The sequence below is a fragment of the Equus przewalskii genome, chromosome 1, assembly GCF_037783145.1.
Source record: "Equus przewalskii isolate Varuska chromosome 1, EquPr2, whole genome shotgun sequence".
NCBI lineage: Eukaryota > Metazoa > Chordata > Mammalia > Perissodactyla > Equidae > Equus > Equus przewalskii.
In genome coordinates, this window is record NC_091831.1 from 30,189,718 (window position 1) to 30,211,704 (window position 21,987).

A 21,987-nucleotide genomic window follows, 5' to 3' on the forward strand; every position below is an offset into this window, starting at 1 on the left:
AGAACCTAGATTTTAAAACTCCAAGTCTAGCACTCTCTCTGATGCACTGGTGCTACTTCGCATTGGAGTGTATGCATGCCAGAATAGGCAGGGGCCAGGAGATTATTTCAAAGATTTGAGATACAATGGCGTTTCTCAAAGATTTTTAGGGAAACATTTTGATATAAAAAGTATAAAGGCACATTATGAAGTAGAATGCAGAATTTGCATGATATTTTACTATAAAATAAAAGATTTCAAAGATATTGGCACTAATGGACCCCTTCTGTCCGTGCGCGCAGACCTTCCGATGGTGTGCTTTCTTCGCTCTCTGCTCTTCTGGTGGAAACAAGTGAGAAGAACTCGCTCTTCACCATGCTGCCTCTCACCCCTCCTTTCCTCTGCCGCCTCCTCATCCTTGTTCTTCTTCATGGTCTTCGTTCATTTAGGTGGTGTTGCCACCCTCAGAGACTCCCAAAGGCAGCTTGCTTGTGATTCACTTCAGAGGAAGAGGGCTGCCATGTCAGGTTCTGGTGAGGCTCTCTTCCTGGCTTACAGACAGGTGCCTTCTCACCAAGTCCTCACATGGCAGAGAGAGGATCTCTGGTCTCTCTTCTTAGAAGGCTGCTAATGCTATCATGGGGGCTCAGCCCTCAAGACCTCTTGTAAACCTTATTACCTCCCAAAGGCCCAGTCTCCAAATAGCATCACATTGGGGGTTAAAGTTTGAACAAATGCATTCAGAGGGGACACAATTCAGTCCATAGTGATTAGTTAGGATAATTTCAGTTGTAAGTAACAAAAGACCCGACTCAAGGAGCTTAAACAATAAAAGGCATTTGTTGGCCCAGAGATTGGAGGCAAATTAGGGTGGGCCTCAGGAATAGCTGATCCAGAGCCTGAACCATGTCATCAAGGACTCTGATGTCCATAGCGTTGCCGTCAGACTAAGACTGTTAATTCTCTCAGCGTAGGTTGTCTGAGAGTTTGTCCTTCCTAGCTCACCTCCAGTGGACATGTCTCATTAGTTGGAATTTAGGCATGAATCTATTCCCAAACCAATCATTGTGGCCGGTGTGATGGGTTTTACTGATCCACTTAAACGAACCAAAGTTCACTCCAAGAGCTGAAGGAAGATTCCACTCACCCAAACTCCACAGCTGCTTCATAATCTGAGAAAGAAAGGAGCAGAGATGATAGGAAGTGTCTATGTTGCCCACTATAATTTCCTCTTTAAAACTATCCACTTTGAACTGTTGACTGTTTTTGGTACATGGCATGTTCTAAGTAAACAAGAACTGTCGAACTGATCATCTGCTTGTTTATTATGAGCTATAGTGAACATCCTGGGAGGCAGTAATAGTGGGATGGACCCTACATAAAACATAAATGGGCGGCCGGCCTTGTAGCCGAGTGGTTAAGTTCGCGTGCTCTGCTTTGGTGGCCCAGGGTTTCGCCAGTTCAGATCCTGGGCGCGGACATGGCACCACTCATCAGGTCATGTTGAGGCGGCGTCCCACATGCCACAACTAAAATGTACAACTTTGTACTGGGGGCATTTGGGGAGAAAAAGCAATAAAAAAAAAACATAAATGGAAATGCTGTGAATACTGAACTCATGCTGTGGCGACACAAAGAAGTTCAAGAAAAGGACAGAAGTCCATGGCCCCCAAAACTGCATTTAGGGTTTCATTGGGTCCACATTTCATCTGCATCCACTCCCTCCTCCAGTCCTGGAAAGAGCCATCTTCATTCTTCTTCCATGTGGAAATTGGCATTGTTTCATGCCAGTCTGGTAGGATTTGAATTTTTATTTTATTTAAATCACTTTGCAAAAGGCTTTGGAGTATACATAGTTTAGAAGTGGGGAGTCCATTATGCTAAGTGAAATAAGCCAGTCACAAAAGGACAGGTTATGATTCCACTATATGAGGTCCCTGAAGTAGTCAAATTCATAGAGATAGAAAGAATGGTGGTTGCCCAGGGCTGGGGGAGGGACAAATGCGGAATTATTGTTTAATGGGCACAAAGTTTCAGTTTGCAAGATGAAGAGTTTGGAGATGCATGGTGGTGATGGTTGTACAACAATGTGAATGTGCTTAATATGACTGAACTGCACACTTAAAAATGGTTAAGATCCTAAATTTTATGTTGTGTGTGTTTTACCACAATTAAAAAAAATGTTAGGAGTCGTATGTGGGATTTCCTTTTATTTACCTTACTTTCACCATCATTTTCTTTAAAAATCTCTTTTCTATTTCTATTATAAACATCTTACTTGAACAGTCAGCAAAATTTTTTCCCACCTCAGACACCTGGACTTTTTTTTTAAGGTCAAATTTAGACCTGCTTTGAGGTACTCCAGATTTTTTTTCTAGATTTACAACGTATTTTTTTCCTTCGAAAATGTTCCTTTCCATTTTTGCCCTCCCTAATAATGGAGTTCTTTCGCAGCTCCTTTTTCCTTCCCAAATGAACTAACTTTGGTTACCTTTAGTGGCTGTTAGCATTATCATCATCACACATTTTCTTGGGAGGGTGAGAATAGTGCAACCATATTTTCAGTAGGATTCAGCAAAAGCCAAATTCTACCACTTATGGGGACTACAGCCTGAGTGCTGCAACTTTCCCCAGACACTCAGCAGTCACCTGCTCTGCCAGGCCCTTTACGAACACAATTTCATTGGGTTGTCCCAGCTTCCCTGAGAGGTCTGTATATCACCACCAGTATACACGGGGACACTCAGAGGGGTTAAGTAACTGGTTCAAATCTCACAGTTGGTGTCCTTGGCTCCAAAACCTTGTAATGTCTTTCTTTCTATACTACCCTGTCTCCACTCAGTCTTTTCCTTCTACTCCAAGGCATTAGGACACCTCCATTCCTGACCTCCTGGAGCACTGACTGCCTTTTGTGGGGGATTGAAAAAGACTTCTGGGAAGAGCTGGTGCTGAGTCCTCTGTGGTAAGAGATGAGTCATCCCAGCTTTCCAACTCTCCTCCCACCTTCTCCCCTCTCCATCCACCCAGTTCCTCCTGGTTCCCCCAGTTCTCTAGCTGCCACCACCACACCTAACCCAAAGGGCACTTCAGTCCTCTCCTTGAGCCAGCCTGGGTGGAGACAAATCCCCTTCTTTTTGAGTAGAAACAAGGAGAACACTCTTCAAAAGTAAAAGAACATTAATATGAATGTAAGATGAAACTGAACCACACTGCAAGCAGGAAAGACAAAAGCATAAGAGTAGATGTACTGACCGAAGGAGGGTTGTCTTCGTGATTTAACTGCAGTCCTTCCAGAGTGGCTGAGGGTTGACCTGACTGCAGTTCCATTCCCTTCTGCACATCCAAATCCCCTCATGGGGAAGGAGGCGGAACCCCGATTCCTTCATCCTTTCTTGGCCAACAATGGGCCTGGGGGCCAAATGGACCATTGTCCCAAGAGAAGGAACCCTCATCTCTCTCCAGCGTTAAAGTAACAGGACCGATTTCCATGCCTGGAACTTTGAGTCCTTCTCTCCCGTCAAGGGGTAAAGGAAACTAACATTGAGCACGTATTGTGAGGGGAACTTGACAGGAGTTTAATCCTCAAGGCCACTCCCACAAACAAGGTAATGTAAGAAAGAGTTAGGAATGTGTTCAAATTCCAGTAGTGCCTACCACTAGCTGGGAGACTGGGTAAGTCCTTCCAACCCTCCAAGTCCCACTTCTTTCCTCTGTAAGATATCAAGGAGGATTGAAGAGGTAAATGCACACAGCACCCAACCACTCCCAAAACGTTAGCTGTTATCAATGACCCTATGATCAGGTGTCAGTACTCCAGTTTCAGAGATGTGGCAGCCTTTGAACCCAGGTCTGCCATGGTCAAGGCCCATGTCCTTTCCATTTCCCCATTGCTGTGGCCCTCAAGTGAGCACTTGTTCTCGTGTTGTCTTACACCGTTACCAGGTAGTGCATTTGTGGAGGCTGTAACAGCCCTAAGTAAACAACCGTTTGAACTGAATGCATGAATGCTCATGTTAGTAAAAGGAGAGGAAATGATTTTAATTTGAGACAGAAAAAGCACTTATACCAGAGGCTAATAGATTAATTCATTTAGACAGTCAGTTAGTTAATATTTACTGAGTACTCACAGGATACATGGCCCTATTCATATAGACTGTGCCATTTTGGATGCCTGGAGGGAGTGGGGAGAGCAAGGTGAGGGGACTGGCAAACGGGGAAGTTAGCCTAAAAAAATTAAAAGTCTGAATTATAATTTTTAATATTATTTTATTATTTTCAGATAATTGTAATCCTCAAACTGGGCTAAAAAGTATTTATGGAGAAAGTGAAAATTGATTACATGACTTGTAATAACCATATTAGCATTTGTGATGTGGAAACAGTTGCGTCCTCTTCTATCCTCAAATCCTAGTTACGTGAATACTTTGTGTAGTCTCCCAAAGCTAGTGGTTTTAAATTCCAAATTAGCATAGAGTCTGAGGAAGGTTTTTATTGGACTGTTGCTACGGGCAGAAAGTACTTGAAAAGAAGACACCATGCCTTGGATTGGAGGACAAGATTCCAGAGAGCAAGATTTCGTGTCTTGAAGGAACTTTATGCTCCTTGACTCAGCCACTCGTTTGATTTAGGAAGGGAACAAACAGCACAGGTAGGAGCCCCAAAGATCAGGGGCATGCGCAGTTAGTTGGGGGTAACACCGCCATTGCTGAGAAGGCTTGATGCAGTTAGGGTTGTGGATGGATTGGTGGAGATGGGGTAAGAGAGGGAGGAGCCAAAGGCCAAAGATCCCTCAGTGTGGGCATCTGCAGGTTCAGACAGGTAAGAGAACAGACAGGTTAAAGCAGGTTGGATCTCAGGTGACACAGCAAGAAAAGGCTCATGGGAGCAGGTCCAAGCGTGAATCCTCAAAACGAGTGTTATAACAGGAGTGAGATGAATCTGGGGACCTCACTCCTCTCGCAGTCAATCTTGAGTCATCAAATAGATTCTGAAAGGGGACTTGCGAAGGCAGTCTAGTAAGGTGCCTTCAAGCATATTTCGATCTCAATCTGAGTTGAGCGATCTTGGTAAATCATTTAATCTTTATGCTTCCACTTCCTCATCTGTGAAGTGGGAATGACAATAGTCCCTGCCTCATTGGGATGTTATGAGGATTAAATAACTTGATGAATGCCACGTGTTCAGCACTGTACCCAGCACCTAGGTACTCAAGACCAGGCAGTGGTGATTATTATTAAACTGTAGGGACCTAGGGCTATCACTTTGGATTTGTGAGCCCCTGAAGAGCAGGTTCTATGATTTTATCTTTAAGTACTTATCAAATTACTTAGTTCATCATCATTATGGTTGTTAATAAAATAACATTCAGCTATTTTGAAATATGGCTTCTGCTTCCAATGGTGATTAATACCTAATAACAAGCAACCTCTCTGTGGACCTGGAACCAACTCTTCCAGGTTTTTTCCACCAGAAAAAGAGATAACTGAACCATAGCAATACAGTTAAGCTGTCATGTGAGTCATCCCTGCTCCCAGGTCTATCCTTACATTATTCTCTGAACCTCAGATCCCAATAAAGAGACACCATAGAAAGAAAGAAGCAAGAAATACGAAAGCAGAGTAGAGAACTGTCGACTCAGAGGGTTGGAAGGCATTGAAGGTTTTCCGGATCAACCACCCCACAGTCAACCAAGAGTGGTAACAGTGATGTCGAGAAGGGAATGGGGATTAATAATTCCTTTCCGAAAGCTGAAGAAATTTAAATGATCTATCTCTTCCAAACAAATCTGCATTTTTAAAAAGCCTTCCTCTTGTTACCTCTTAGCCTTCACTCACTTCTCTATACCACTGCAGCTGCTCTTACTCAGCTTGTGGGGGAGGGTGAATAAAGGATTCCTCTGGAGCTACTGACATATGTTCAGCTGCCCCTTGCTATCACTGTCATATTCCCAGCTCTGACACCCCTGGTCTAGCAGCAGAATTACTAAGAGGGAACAGCTGGCACTACACCTGGGTCCTACTCACTAAGTTTGGCATTAGATCGCTCCAAAAATAAGATATTGCTCCAAAGATTAAGAGGATAAGAACAGGGGCAGGCCCAGTGGCGCAGTGGTTAAGTTCGTACGTTCCGCTTTGGTGGCCCAAGGTTCACTGTTCGGATCCCGGGTGTAGACATGGCACCACTTGGCAAGCCATGCTGTGGTAGGCGTCCCACGTAGAAAGTAGAGGAAGATGGGCACAGATCTGAGCTCAGGGCCAGTCTTCCTCAGCAAAAAGAGGAGGATTGGCAGTAGTTAGCTCAGGGCTAATCTTCCTCAAAAAAAAAAAAAAAAAAAGACAGCGAGACAGAGGATAAAACCCAATGAATTTATTTGGAAATTTATTTTTTTAATGTCATGTTAAAAATCTGCATATGTAAGAACACTCTCCTTTCTATTTACCTATTCACAACCCAACTAATGCTGTGTGGCATATTAACGGTATTCAATTTAGGTAAAGAAAAATCTCCCTCTGTGGGACGCACCTTTGCAAGTGAAATGCTGGTGAAAATTTGGCTTAGACTTCACCAGTTCTTTAAAAAGGAAAAAAAAAGACTCATGCAAAGTCTTTAAGATTTACAATTTTTTTTTTAAAGATTTTATTTTTTTCCTTTTTCTCCCCAAAGCCCCCCGCTACATAGTTGCATATTCTTCGTTGTGGGTCCTTCTAGTTGTGGCATGTGGGACGCTGCCTCAGCGTGGTTTGATGAGCAGTGCCATGTCCGCACCCAGCATTCGAACTGATGAAACACTGGGCCGCCTGCAGCGGAGCGCGCGAACTTAAGCACTCGGCCACTGGGCCAGCCCTAAGATTTATGATTTTTATTGTTTCTGCAAAGTCATGGGACCAAATCAATTATTTAACCATTTTCAAAAGATGCTTTGCTTCTAATTACAATGTTATCAGGGGATCAGTGTTACAGGATAGGCTGAGATCCCCGGGGGAATAGGATTCTGAGATCTCTGGCTAAGAATCTCTTTTGCAAAGAGGCAGCTATCATCTCCTGTGGATATTCCCACCAGATAACCTAGGTTAAATCATAATAGACTTCTTTTTTTTTTTTAACCCTAATTTCTCTCTTAGAGTAAGCCATGTTACCATCTTTCTTTCTTTGCAATCCTTTCCTTTTTAAATGCTGTCTCTCTCTCTCTCTCTTTCATTCAGAGTATAACCTTTTTTTTTTAAAAGTCGCTTCATTTCCTAATTTTCTCTTCCTCTACAACTCTCTATATCCTGCCCTTTGCCCTTCTGTTCTTTCAATTATTTATCTCCTTTTCTGTCTTGTCATTCATCTTACTCTAACACTGCATATGAGTTTCTACTCACATTAAGGTCTATATCGTCAGCCCAAGATAACTCCATCTCTTCATAGGGAGGAAAAGCTAGAAAAAACCCAGAGCTCTGGGTTCTGGCCCTTCTCTTATTATGTGGCTCTGTTATTCCCCTAGAGCTTTCACTTCTTAGTCTCAGCATTGAAAAGAGAGAATGAACTAGGATACTGCTCAGTAACGCACTCCATGGATCACCGTTTGACTAAAGGCTTAGAAGGCACGTCACCACTCAAAGTGCAAGATGTTCCAGGCTGACATTATGCCATTGAAGTCCAGCCTCTGCGACTCTACTGCCCATAGGCATTGGGACGCTTTGTAATTCTTGATAGTGTTTGCTTTGGAATTACAGAGACTTTGTCAGAAAGGTTCTTCTAAGTCAATGCAGTCTATCTAACCGTCTGCATTCGGGGAAGGGGAAACTTAACCACTTCCCAAGGCAGCCCAATCCATTCCGTGGCCAAATAAGAAAGCTAAATTTTCAAAGAAAACATTCCTATGTTTGGTCATGGTGGTTGTTTGTTTAGCAAACTATCCTCCCGTGAATGATAGTTACTCTTAATTTTCAGTAGCCATAGGTCATTCCCTTTCCATCAAGGTCTTTGCAAGAGAAAAGGCTTTAAAGTTATCAGAATACTGGATTATTTGTCTTTTTAAAATTTACAGATGTGGAGGTAAAAATGTGTTTGCAGTGCATGGATCCAACCTCATCGGCTTCATCATCATGTATAATAACAATAGCTAACACGTCTATAGAATTACTATGTGCTAGGCATTATTCTAAGAATTTTGCATATATTAAATCAAGAGAATATGATTTCCCCAGACAGCTTTTCCTATTTGCTTCCCTACAGGGGCCCAGAATATGATGGCACATCAACAAAAGAAGACTCTAGATGTCTTCTAGTCCAATCCTCAACTACCCAGAAAAGTCCCAGAGAGGTTATGTGCCTATGTTAGGTCACACAGCTGTTAGTGGTAGAGTAGGATCTCAAATGTCTTAATAACAACTAGCTCATCGTTCATAGCTAGGATCAAGTAAGGTATTATAGGAACCTGAGATTCTTTTTCATAAGAATCTGCCTCGTTTTGCTCTACATGTAGCTAATACTCTGCACAAGGTGCCAGAATCACTTTTCTATTTTTCCTACCTTTTTATCTTTTAAAATATTTATATTTTATTTTTATATTTTTTATTTTATATTTTATATTTTTTTATTTATATTTATATTTATATTTTATATTTATAATATTGAATTTATTTTCAGGCACTTATATTATCTCTCTTTCCATATCCCAGTCTATTTAAAAACTTTTTTAATGTAGCCAAGTGAATTTCTCTCCAAGTTAGAGTGAGATTTCTGGATCAGGAACGAAACAATCATTTCAACTTCTCTGCCATTGACTCTCCTATCAGAACAACTGACAAACGCAGTTCAGTTGACCTATTCAAGATCTGTCAGGTCTTTCTCCTGTGCGGCTTGTGGTGAAGGATGTCAGGTGCAGTGGGAGAACAGGTGACAGGGAGAGGGAACCCTGTGTAGAACAAGAAGATGCACAGCCTCTTAGCTGGGCTGCGTGTTGAACAGAACGCCTCGCTAGCCGGAAGGAGGGAGCTGGCTTCCTGGCTGTTTGCTTCCATCCAAATTCACCTGAACTCTGCTCCTGTGACAGCCCAGGAGCACAATATGGAAACTCCTGCCCAATTCTGGTTGAGAACATTTCTTCCCAAGAACCTCTGTCTGTGCTCCATCCACATTTGGAACCAGATCTGGCAACATCGGTAGAGAGGAAAGACGTTCGTCCTCTCAGTACACGGCAATATGCTATGTCAGCAACTGTTCTTTTCAATAGGAGTTTGGTGCATCATGTGTGGGCTACCTCGAACATTTTAAAATCATATTTGCCTTCAAACAATGGCAGCTTTATAAACAGTATGGACATGCACAGATGAGTCAAATTCAATTTATAACGATGCTAAGGCAATTCCAAAACTATTTTATTGTATAAAATATTGTTCAGAATTTGTTTATTGGGTTCAAGCTTCTTTTATTTATTTATTTTTTTCAAGTGTTCTTTGAATTCCTTTTTTTTTTGCTGGGAAAGATTCACTGTCAGCTGACATCTGTTGCCAATCTTCCTCTCTCTCTTTATTTTTTTTGGTGAGGAAGACTGGCCCTGAGCTAACGTCTGTGCCAGTCTTCCTCTATTTTGTATGTGGGATGCTGCCATAGCATGGCTTGATGAGCAGTGTGTAGTGGAACGTGCAAACTTAACCACTATGCCACTGGGCTGGCCCCTCTCTCTTTCTCTCTCTTTTTTTTCCCCCTCCCTAAAGCCCCAGTGCATAGTTGTATATTCTTGTAAGTTGTAAGTCCTTTTAGTTCTTCTATGTGAGCCAGCAGGACAGCATGGCTATTGACAGATGAGTGATGTGGTTTCACTCCCAGGAATCAACCTCTGGCCACTGCAGTGTAGCACGCCAAACTTTAACTGCTAGGCCATCAGGGCTGGCTCAAGCTTCTTTTACTTTTAATACAGCTATTATTATAGCTGTATTTGTTGGGGGGAAAATACTGGAGATTTGTTGATTTTAGTTGGATTTTGGGCAAAAGTGTGTTTTCCCTAATTGTCTGAACTTTTCTCCACTTCTGGAGCTCTAACGATGGGATTTGTGTGGATGTTAGGGTCACACATACCTGGGGCTCAATCCTCACTCTACCCCTAACAGTTGTAGGAGCTTGTGTATGTGACTTAACTCTCCGAGTCTCTGCTTCCTTCCATGTGATAGCACTTACCTCACAAGCCAACGTGGGTTTCAAACAAGATATTTTAAAAGCACATGGAATAAGTTTGCATAGTGTTCTGTATATAGATGCTCACTAAATGTTAGTTTCCTTCTTTCTCTGTGTGTATTTGTAGTGAAGAGGAGGAAAAGAGTTGATGAGTATGAATTGGAGGACCCATCCAGAAATAAAGGATCTGCAAACAATCAAACTAATAAAAAATCAAACACAAAACAGAGGAACAGAGGTGAGAAATAGAAAAAAGAAGTTTAGAAAAATGCTGTCAACAACAAATGTTCACTAAGCACCTCCTATTTATGTGTTTCAGTCCTCTACCAGGTAACCAATGTATGGGACTCAAGGATAGTTCTTGTCTTCCAAGAGCCTATAATACTTCTGAGGAGACAAGCTTTATTTCTTTGTAAAATAGATAAATAAAATGCAAAGGAGTTGTTACCCTTGGAGTTGAGTGGAGAGGGCAATCTCTTTATTTATGTATCTTTGGAGAGCAGACAGAAGCTCAGTGGTGCTGTCGGTGAGAGGCAAGAGCAGGTGAGAAAATGACCAACGTTTTGAGTCTGATGACAAAGGTTTGGGGACATCTTAACAAGCGGAGGCTGTTGGTTTTGTTAAACCAGCAGCAGTGAAAAATGCTCTTAATATTCTTTGGAACAACAGAAAATCCCCAAACAAACCTAAACGGGGCCTGGTAGTCTCAATGCATTCATGCTAAGGGGGAGGGGTGGGCAGACAAGCTGAAGATGTCCAGTGCATACTCCTGGTTTCCTTATTCGGCCTGAGAGACACCGATACTCTTTGTTGAGTTACTTATCCAGATCCTCTTTAAGCTCCATTTCTTTCTTTTCCCAGCAGATCCCTGGAGAGATGCCCTTTCAACCCTCCATCTCTGCTAAATGCCTTTTGGATCTCAGCAGTGGAGCCCATTGGTTGGTTGGATAGTCAGAGCAGACTATTACTGACGCCTATTAAGGCTGACTGAAAGAATTCTAGCCAAATCTTCCAGGTTAGAAGAGAAATGACAGCTCCTCCCAAAGGTATTTCCATGACAAAGCACAGCAACCATCCTGCAAAGGGTTAATACTCCCCCCTCCCCTGCCCCCAACTTGCTACAGAGATCAGCTAATCTGATAATTACAGCAACAAACACAGTTTAGACAAACAAGACCTGACCCTGAGGGTTTGGAATGAAAACATTTACTCTCTCCCTCCCTAGAGAGATGGTGCCTGGAGCATACACACAGAGAGACACTGGGAAAATACCCTTGTGCTGGAGCGACAGGGTGAAAACATCTGTGTTCCTGAGCTGCTTAAGAAGATGAAGTTAACAGGGAGAAGGGATGGGGCGGGGGAGGTGGGAGGAGCAGGGAATGGTGCTGTCGATGGGCGTACATGTTTAGAGCAGATGGAAAATGTACCCATCCATAACTGGAGATGTAAGCCAATTGTAATTAAGTTTACAACGGAGGCAGAGGGAGAGGAGAGGTACAAAGGAGACTCAATGATGGAGAATTCCAGTGAAAAACCTGGAGATTAGCTAAAGGAGGAGAAACATCTTAAAACACCAAAGTGGGATTTACTCCTGAGAGCTAGAGGAGAAGGATATTCAGAGTAGTCCATGATTCTAACGAATTCACTATCCGCCTGCCAGGGGGTGAGGGTCACAGTCTCAGTTGGTTGGTCATCCTTCTTACCCCCAGGTTTGCTTCTAAGCCGAACAGCATGCCTTTCTCCCCGCCTACCTGCCTCAAAACCTGTCAAGCTACTTTTTTCCCCTTTTGCTTCTAAAATGCTGCTTCCTAGAAGATGCCTGCTGGGTTGCTTGAGCTGGAGATTCCGACCTTGGCTTGTTTTAACCTGGACTTCCAACAGTTTCTCCTTTCCCAATACCCTCAAGCTTTGCCCCAGGTACCCATGTCTTAGTGCCAAAAGTCATTTCTTTTTTATCCTTGGCTGATGGTGTGTCAGCTGGTAAACTCTCCTTGCCCTTTAGAACTCTCCAAATTATCTCCAGGCATCCGAATCCTTGGGGGATTTGCAGATCATATATATGGATGACACCATGCTAAGAGGAATAGCTACTGTGATTGATGAGAGGATCAAGCTTTAAAATGAATCCCATAAGCTGAAAGATGGTCTAAAATCAATACGGTCAGATGTGCCAGGAATAAATGTGAAACACTGCATTTGGGTCCAATAATCAATTGTACAAGTATACGATGGAAAGACTTACAGAACAACAGTTTATGAAAAAACAAAACAAAACATTTTTTGGTGACAACTGGTTCAATAAGACAAGAATGAACCTGTGTTCTTAACAAGGGAAAGGTAGGACTGAACAAATCCTTTTTATTGTTTTTGAGTATAATTGTCAGCTGATCAAGCACAGAGTTCCAGTAGGCTGTGCAGAACAATCTTGTTTTATTCGTTTCTGTTTTAATTTAATTTCAGTTTCAAATGCCCTATTGCAATCTATTCAGGGTCCACCTTGGCAATCATCAGTGGCTCCCGTAGCCTGTTCACCTGATTCCAGTAGCCTCTGTGTTTTGAATCTCACACAAGCCCACTTGGCTGCCGTGCTGCTGGCCTGTTGGAGAGTCCCCCACTTCCCAAGGAGAGATGCTTCTTTCCAAACAGGCCAGTCTTCTCACTGTTCCTCATACGCCCCACGGTCGTTGGTTCATTTGTTCATTTCTTCACAGATCCGTTGACCATCCACTATGTGGCAGGCACTATTCCAGGCACTGGGGCTTCAGTGGTGAGCAAGATAGGGTCCTTGCCCTCATCAAGCTTAGGCTCTCATGGGGGTAGGCAGACCCTAAAGAAACACTTGAAAAATGTCAGATAATAAAAAGGTATGAAAAGCTATTAGGTAGTTGAAAAGCCTTCCGGCTTCTGCTTAGACTTCTCAGAATGTTACCTCCTGCTTCCTAAACCGGCTCAAATTCCACCTTCCCCTCAGAGGCAGAGAACTCCTCCAAGCTCTCTCTGCCCTGGGGTTTGTGCCACATAATTTAGCACTCAACTGCTCTCTAAGTGTTTCCCCCAATGCTAATTTTGCCTCCCAGCAGGCTATAGGAGCTGGCAAACTCTTTGAAGTTATAGGATGTGCCTTCAATTTAAACATATTCAGTCAATCTCTCCCTAGAATGCTCTTTAAAAGGAAATGAAAAGCATAGTTGAAACATGACTTGAAGTTTTTAAGCTGATTCCCAGATAACAAGAGAACTTCTTCCAGTGCCTCCGAAATCCTCTAGAAAAAGAATGCAAAGTTAGGACAATAGTTTGTTTATTTGTTGAACTTAACCTCCTCCAAAGAGTCCTAGACTCTGTAAGGAGATCTTTAAAGCAACAAACATACCTTAATCGCGTAGCAGCAAGATTAGAGCGAACAGCAGCAGGGAAACATCCAACAAGCTCAGAGGGAGGAAAGGAAAGGGCAGACAATGGCAAATCCAGAAAAATGATCAGCCCCAAATTGAGCCCAAATGACATTCTTTTGGGCCCCTCACACTCTGTACAATAAAAGCGGGCCAAGAAAAGCCAGAAACAATCCTAATGGCCATCAATAGAGGACTGGTCAAAGAAATGACAGCTTCATATGGTCGACTGGCACGCGGAAAGAGTAAGGTAGGTACAGCTATACACACTGACGGAGACAGATGGCCACCGCGTGGTTTCAAAAGCAAGTCTCAGAACAATACAGACAATAGGATCCTTTTCATTTAAAAACTATATTCATATGTGTGTAGAAAAATGTATGTAAGGATATACACTTAATTGTTAACAATGGTATTTCTGGGAATGGGGTTATAGGCAATGGGGTAGGGGAGACAGGCAGAGGAATTTAATAATTTATTTTTACTTTATAACTTCTAAACTGTTGTATATCCTGTACCTAATTATATATGTATTTTGAGAATGAGCATTTATTGCTTTAATAAAACAACAAACAGTCAACAAAAGCAGCCAGAGTTTTCATTAATTTCTTTTGGAGAAGACACACATGTTGTAAAGAACAAGGTCATTCCTAATGTCTGGTTTGCTCCTTGGAGAATTATGGATGCCCAGAGTGGTTCCTGGATTTGTATAGGTGTCCTTGTGCCACATGCCACATGGGAGGACTTCTGAAGAGAAATCCTAAGCATTCACCAATGGGCTGTGCACGGCTATGCCCTAGGAGGCGTTCTTAGGTAGAATGAGAGCAGATCCAAACCAAAGACAGGGCAGGGCACGGAAGCGGGGAGATGAGGGCTCAGCTGGAAGCGTGTTTCACGAGTTTGCTTCCTTAATGCAACTCAAGGATGCACTGAACAAATTCCTTGACAAATTTTTGTGTTGTATAAATGAACCTCTGAAAAATACATATAATAAAATGTGTACATCAACGGTAATTTTAGGCTGTAAGGGAGAACAATATTTAAGAGGTGTTGAGGTCAAGAACGTGGCTTTGGAATAGAGACATGTGAATTCTAAGTTTGCCGCTTAATAGCTTTGTCATCTTGGGCAAATTATGTCACCTCTCCTACCTCTTCTGAGTCTCTTTTGGGGGCTCCTCCTTCTCTTTCCAACCCTAAAATGCTGATGTTCCCAAGGCTGCTGTCTGAGGCCCTCTTCTCCCTTCCTCCGGTAATATCCTCCCATGGCTTCAGTTACCTCATGCCCATGACATACAAGTCAATGGATCAGGCTGAATCTCTCCTAGCTCCGACTGACAACTTTTAGTAGAGCCCCATTTCCCACACAGTAACATGCTTTACATGGTCCTTCAAAATCTGGTTCCAGTCTCACACTCCACACTGCCCTCTTCCCTCTCTGCTCCAGTCATACCAAACCACTTTTCATTTCTTTGACTAGGGGCCGGCCCGGTGGCACAGTGGTTAAGTGTGCATGTTCTGCTTCGGTGGCCCAGGGTTCACCCGTTCGGATCCCGGGTGCAGACATGGCACCGCTTGGCAAACCATGCTGTGGTAGGCGTCCCACATATCAAGTGGAGGAAGATGAGCACAGATGTTAGCTCAGGGCCAGTCTTCTTCAGCAAAAAGAGGAGGATTGGCAGCAGATGTTAGCTCAAGGCTGATCTTCCTAAAAAAAAAAAAATCTCTGATCTCATTTCTTTGACTAACCATGTCATGTGCTCTCTTCACTCTGGGCCTTTACAACTACCGTCTCCTCAGCCTTGAGCCTCGTTTCTCCTTTTCTTTTCTTGCTAATTTGTACTGATCCATTAGATCTCTGCTCACACCTCACTTTTTCTGAGAAACCCTCCTTGATTCTCCTGGTCTAGGTCTTGTGTCTTAGCAGCTACCTCAGCGATTTCCTGTTATTGTGCTCTTTGCACTGCATTGAATGACTTGTTGACACATTTGGATTGCTCATTAGATCGTGAGCCTCATGAAAGCAAGGACTGTATTTGTCTTGTTTGTCACTGTATGCTTAGAACAGAACCCCAATATTGACAGTTAATAGTCTTATAACAGATATTTGTTGAATAAAGCACGATTATCATTGATAAGAGTGAGGCAATATAATGGTTAAGAATTAGTCTCTGGGTTCAGATTTTAGCTCTACTACTTAACAGTTGTGCAACCTTTGGTGAGTAAATTAACTTGTTTGTGCCTCAGTTTTCTCATCTGTTACTCCATCTAAAATGCTTAGATGAAATGAAAGACTAAATGAAATAATCTTTTTCATTACAAAGCAAGTACTCAATAGATATCAGCTATTTCAACGCTTGAAAAAATGCTGAGAGCAGTACCCGGCACATAATTAGAACTTAATAAGTATCAGTTATTACTCTCACTATAATTTTTTTGTGATGATAAAAATAATCTCTAATTAGTTTAAAAAAATTTAGAATTTTGAGTATAGATTTTCTTAAACCACAGCATATTTGTACTTAGTAAGTCAGGCAATCTGGTCGCTATTCCCTCTAGGAAAGTATTTGAATACTTGGGTGGAAAATTATTAGGGATGTTAAGAGAGCAAGGAAGGAGAACCAGTTGTGTTCGGTGTTAATAATGTTTTAGACTTCAGTTTTTACAATACAGTGGTTGGACTTTAAAAATAATATTATTTCTCTGATTGTTGCTTTTGTTCTAGATGTTAGTTCTCGAAGTTTGGTGTGCATCTGCATCATCCTGTAGCTTGTCAAACTGTTGATGACCCGCCTCTCTCCCAGAGGTGGTCCTGAGATGGGCCTGGGTCCAGGCACTTTAACCAAGCTCCCTCAACATTTCTGACGTATACTGAGGTTTAAGAACGTGTGATCTAACAAAAGGCAGTTGGTTAAAATCAGCCACTACTCTGACCATGTGGCAGCACGGGGCCCAGCAGGACTTTCCTTCTACAGGGGTCTCTGACATATTGGTCTCTGGTAGATGCGTCTGCTGCTGGGAGTGGCCTCTGGGACCCCAGGAGAATCCTGGAGACAAATGGCTCCACCTCTAAGGGGAACAGCTGTCACAACCTGCTCTGGTCTTGTTGGCCGATGAGGAGGAGAGGAGCTCTCGCTAAGAGGTGTGCTGGAGGCACCAGTAGCAGCCCTTGCTGGAGGCGCTGCCTGAGGTAGCAGCAGGTAGCTGCGATGCTTCTCAAAGTGGGGCCCCAGGATCACCTGCATCCGGAATCCTAGAGAAACTTTGTTAAAATGCAGACTCCTTGGTCCTACTCCAGACCTACTGAATCAGGATCTTCATTTTAAATGAGCTTCGCAGATTTTTCTGAGGCATGTAAGGTCCAAGAACCACTAACAGAAAGTTGAGTTGAGATCCCAATGTGTTCCCCGCTCTGCAGTCTGGAGTGGAGAGGTGTTTCTTTCGTTCTGTCACACTCCCCTTCCTGGTAATTTGGCAAAGATGGAGACCCAGACATTCCGCCTGGAACCTCAGATGAAATTCTCAGAGCTTAGATGGTCATCAGCCCTCAAAGATCAGGTAGAGGGTGTAACCTGAAAAAAGACGTTTGTAAATCAAAGTGTAGCTTTCTTTGAGTTATTAGGTGTTATGCACTTTTCTGAGGTCGACTAGAGTGGGCATTTGGTTTTCAGGAAGTATCTGGTTAACATGGTTTTCTTTTGAGAGAAATCTCAATCGTGGTAGGTGGGCATTGTCTGGATTCCTCCCGTAGGGTCCTGTGAGGGTGACAGGCCTGTCCTGGCACACTTGGCTCAGGTGAGTGAAGCGTTTTGTAGGTGACATCTACTCTCCTTATCTGTCAAACAAAGATAGATGAGCAGGGACCTTGTTGCCCTGGGGGATGTTACCGCCTTGGTTTTCCCATCAAACTGTGTCAGGCTTTGTAACTTGAAGAAATGAGAAAGAGAGCAGGAGAAGGACAGTTTCTAATGAGCTGTCAGCGGGGCCCCACTCTTTGTCGGCCTGCCTCAGTCCTAACTTTGTTCCAATGCTATTAGGGTAAAATCCTTGAGTTTCTCTCAGAGAAAGAGCTGTGGCCTCGGGCTGAGAGGCACAGATTCATAAGTAATTTCTCTCATTATGCACTTCCAGTGCTTAATCACCATTTCAAAGAGGGAGGTCTGCTGGCATGAGTGAGTTATCTGAGGAACCAGAGAGGTTATTGGAGTCCACGTCTACAATGCCAAGTACAACGTTGGATGGGAAAGTATCTAGAGAAGCCAGCAATAGGAGCCCAGTAATCCCAGAGTAGAGAAGTGATGGGTTTAACAACGAAAACCTTGGGTGCCTTAGCAGTTTTTGTTTTGTGTAGGTATCATAGATTTGTTTTATTTTTGTCAGTCACTATATTATTTGTTATAACATTAGGCATTCAAGATTCTGATATTAAAATAATAATTACTTTAAATAGTCTGTAATCCAGGATTACAGATGGTATGACATCCAACAGCCCCGGAATGTGTTTTGAATAGTTACACAAGTAGTGCATGGATACATTTTTGTTGTAAAATATTTAGAAGTTTACACAGCAAAAAGTCCCTTTTCCTCCCATTCCTCTTCCCAGAGGTAACCACTGTCAATAGTTTGGTGAGTAGCCTTCAGTGATCTTTCTAAACATTTACATACATATGTCTGTATATATGCACACATATTTTCACCTAAATGAGATCATATATCACATATTCTTACATAACTTTTTAAAAACTTAGTAGTATATATCTTGGGGATATGTTCATGGCAGTAAATATCAGTCTTCCTCATTGTTTTTGTTTCTTCTTTTTTGAGGAAAATCAGCCCTGAGCCAACATCTGCTGCCAATCCTCCTCTTTTTGCTGAGGAAGACTGGCCCTGAGCTAACATCCATGCCCATCTTCCTCTACTTTCTATGTGGGACGCCTACCACAGCATGGCTTGCCAAGTGGTGCCATGTCCGCACCAGGGATCCAAACCGGCAAACCCCGGGCTGCCAAAGCAGAATGTGTGCACTTAACTGCTGCGCCACGGGGCTGACCCATTCCTCATTCATTTTTAACATCAGCACAGTATTGCATTATATGGACATGCCCTACTTAAGTAATCACTCACCAATTGGCGGATATTAAACGTTCCCAATGTTTGCTATTACAAACTATGCTACAGGAAGCCTCTGTGAACATACATCTTTGTTCACGTATTTTTGTAGGATAGATTCCTGGAATTAGAATTGCAGCTTGTGCCATTCTTTTGTTTCATTACTGTTTCTACATTTGTTTATTACATAACATGTGTAACTCTGCTCATCTCTTGATTCATCTCTATCAATGGTTCTCAACCATAGCGGTACATTAGATTCACCTGAGGAACTTTAAAAATTTTCGTATGCTCAGGCTGCACCCCAGATCCACTTTGGGAGATTTTTTGGGAGTAGGGGTCAGGCTTTGGATTTTCAGAAAAAAAATTTGAAGATTCCAGTGTGCAGTGATCTACACATTAAACAAAATAAAACAACTCTAGAGCACTTTAAGATAGTACGACCAATTGTCATGGAAACAATTAAAATCAATCAAACAGTCACTGATTAATCTTTCATCGTTCACTCTGAAAACGGGTTGAGTAAATCAAGTTGTCCAGGTGAAAATAAAGTGATGTTTAATAGTTGTATATCATTTTTATCTCTTGAAAATGCTTTTCTTTTCTTTTCTCTTATCTCAGAGCATCTTCAGTTCAGAACTGTGAGCAAGGTGGGCCAGGAATGACCTTGCCCATTTTGTAGTCCAGGAAGCTGTTGAGGGTAACGTGACGCTTTTCAATTTTAGTGTGCTTAGGAAAAATCTGGGGATCTTCTTAAAATGCAGATTCCAATTTAGTAGGCCTGAGGTGGGGCCTGAGAGTTTGCTTTTCTAACAAGCACCTAGGTGACGCTGATGCTGCTGGTCTGAGGACCACACTCTGATTAGTGAGCACTAATCACTAAGGCAGTGAGCTAAATATGGTGGAGGACCAAATCCAATAGAAGAAACTGGTTATGAACAAGGGATAAACCCTTGGCATAACAAAGAAAGGAGTGAAAGAAGGGAATACGGGGTGGGGAAGGATGGAGGGCAAAGAAGCCCTTCCTCTCTGACTACAGCCTTCCCTGCTGGGGGATCCCGATGGGAGCCCATTAGTGCCCATCCCACTGCCTTTCACACCTCAGTTACAGCCCAACCTTCCCCTGGGGAACCAAGAGGCCCCAATCCTGAACTTGGCTTGTCTCCTCCCATCACGTACGCATTTGATTTAATGGTCTCCCAGAGGAGAGTTTGCAGCCCAGAGCTGGCTCTCAGGCCCATCACACATGAAAGAGATGCTGTGAGTTTCTTGGCCATGTCCACTCACCATCTATGGCAGGGCTGTCCTCTTTGGGCAGTGCCTGTCGTCAGTTTTCCTCTTACCCTTTAGAGATCTGTGTCCTATGTAGGATAAGAATAATAAATATATAAATAAATGTTTCTGATTCTCCTTTCTCTTGCTATTTGTTTCTTTTTTTAAAATAGTAAAGATTTATGTTACTCAGAGTAAATTACTACTTGCCCCACATTTCTTAACTGAATCACAAAGATGAAAATACTGATATCCGGGTGCTGGCCCGATGGTGTTGTGGTTAAGTTTGCATGCTCTGCTTCGGTGGCCCAGGATTTGTGGGTTTGGATACTGGGTGTGGACCTACACACTACTTGTGAAAGCCACACTGTGGCAGGGTCCCACATACAAAGTAGAGGAAGATTGGTACAGATGTTAGCTCAGGGTCAATCTTCATCACCAAAAAAAAAAAGAAGAAGAAGAAGAAAAGAAACTTGTATCTGAACTAATGGAAATCAGATGTTTTTAAATGATGTTTTTGTGTTTTTATCTTTTGCAACAAAATTGCTAGAAGCAATAACAAAATAATAAATTAAAGGTATTCTTTTTAATGGGCCATTTTCTCTTGAAAACATTGGCTGCCAAAATGGATTCCAGAAATTTGAGATTAACATGTGCAAGCATAGGGTCTAAGAGGTGCTGCTAGGGTAGGAATTAGCAGTGAAATGCTATCTGTGCTGGAGGGAACATTGTTGGGGGGAAGAACTGGCCTCAACTGGATTAACTCCCCCTATTATATGCTTTCATGTGCCTTTTCCATGAAGGTACATAGCACTTACCATGGCTGTAATTTTAGTAATTTTGTTTGTGCACTGCTCTTATTATCTGTCTTCTCCATTAGCTTAGAGAACCCATGAGGACAGGGGCTTTGTCTTTTTGTTCACCACGCTATCTTTAGCACCTGGTGCAATGTTTGGCACATAGTAGGTGGTCAATAAATATTTATAGAATGAATGAATAGGGGCTGGCCCTGTGGCCAAGTGGTTAAGTTCGTGCACTCCGCTTTGGTGGCCCAGGGTTTCGCTGGTTCGGATCCTGGGCACAGACATGGCACCGCTCATCATGCCACGCTGAGGCAGCATCCCGCATGCCACAACTAGAAGGACCCACAACTAAAATATACAACTATACTGGGGGGCTTTGGGGAGAAAGAAAAAAGAAAAGATTGGCAACAGATGTTAGCTCAGGTGCCAATCTTTAAGAAAATAAAAAAGAATGAATGAATAAATCCTGAAGGAAAAAGAAGCACCAGTATTATTATAAGATGAAGTTAAGCTAAGGTTAAAACTAAAATTAAAACTGAAACTGAAAAGTAAAAGCTCTCAAGAAGTTTACAAAGCTTAGCTACAGAAGAAAGATTCCTGACTGGAAAAGTCGGAGACTCATTGCTTTAGTTATGTGGAAGACTAAAATTCATACCCAACCTTACCCCTTTAAATAATTTTGACATTGTTGTGTCATTCTTCTCTGTAAGCCCAATGCCCCTTCCATTTCTAGAGCAGGATATTTCCCTGTTCAGAACTTGGAACTGTTGTATGGAAATTAATCAGATGCCAGAAAGCAAATACAGTGACTTCAGCACAGGAACAAGGACCTCCCATGGTCTTCTTAAACACAATTAATGAACCAGTAATACATTAAAAGTGTTTTTAAAAATACGCTCTACCTCAAAAGGGAAGTTGTGGGATTCATTTTCAGGTATGACTTCACACAAAATATTCAGAGTTCCCTGGTATAAAAGCACAACTTCTAAAAACAGTAACATCTCATTCACTCTTTCATTCAATAAATTTTTATCACACAAGAGGCAACATGGCACAGTGGAGCAGGGACCCTGAGGCTGGACAGTCTGAGTTCATATCCCCATCATTGTCTAGCTGTGCCATCTCAGGCAAATTGCTCAATTGCTTTTTATCTCAATTGCCTCATCTGTTAAATGGGATGATAAGACCACCTATTTGAGTTGTTATTGTAATTTGAATGAGTTAGTGTGTGTAAAGATCTTAGAACAGTACCTGGCATATAGTAAGCACTATATACA

General features: G+C 42.4%; 1 long non-coding RNA gene across 2 annotated transcripts in view; it reads left to right on the forward strand.

The window, feature by feature from the left end:
- The window catches only part of LOC139073787 (uncharacterized), a 63,471-nt gene extending 52,336 nt beyond the window's left edge, over nt 1-11,135 (forward strand). For both annotated transcript variants that reach the window (XR_011522786.1, XR_011522787.1), the window contains exons 2-4: nt 2,842-2,941; nt 10,268-10,378; nt 11,005-11,135. This is a non-coding gene — a long non-coding RNA (uncharacterized lncRNA). The remainder of the gene's footprint in view (nt 1-2,841; nt 2,942-10,267; nt 10,379-11,004) is intronic.
- Nucleotides 11,136-21,987: the final 10,852 nt, after the last annotated feature.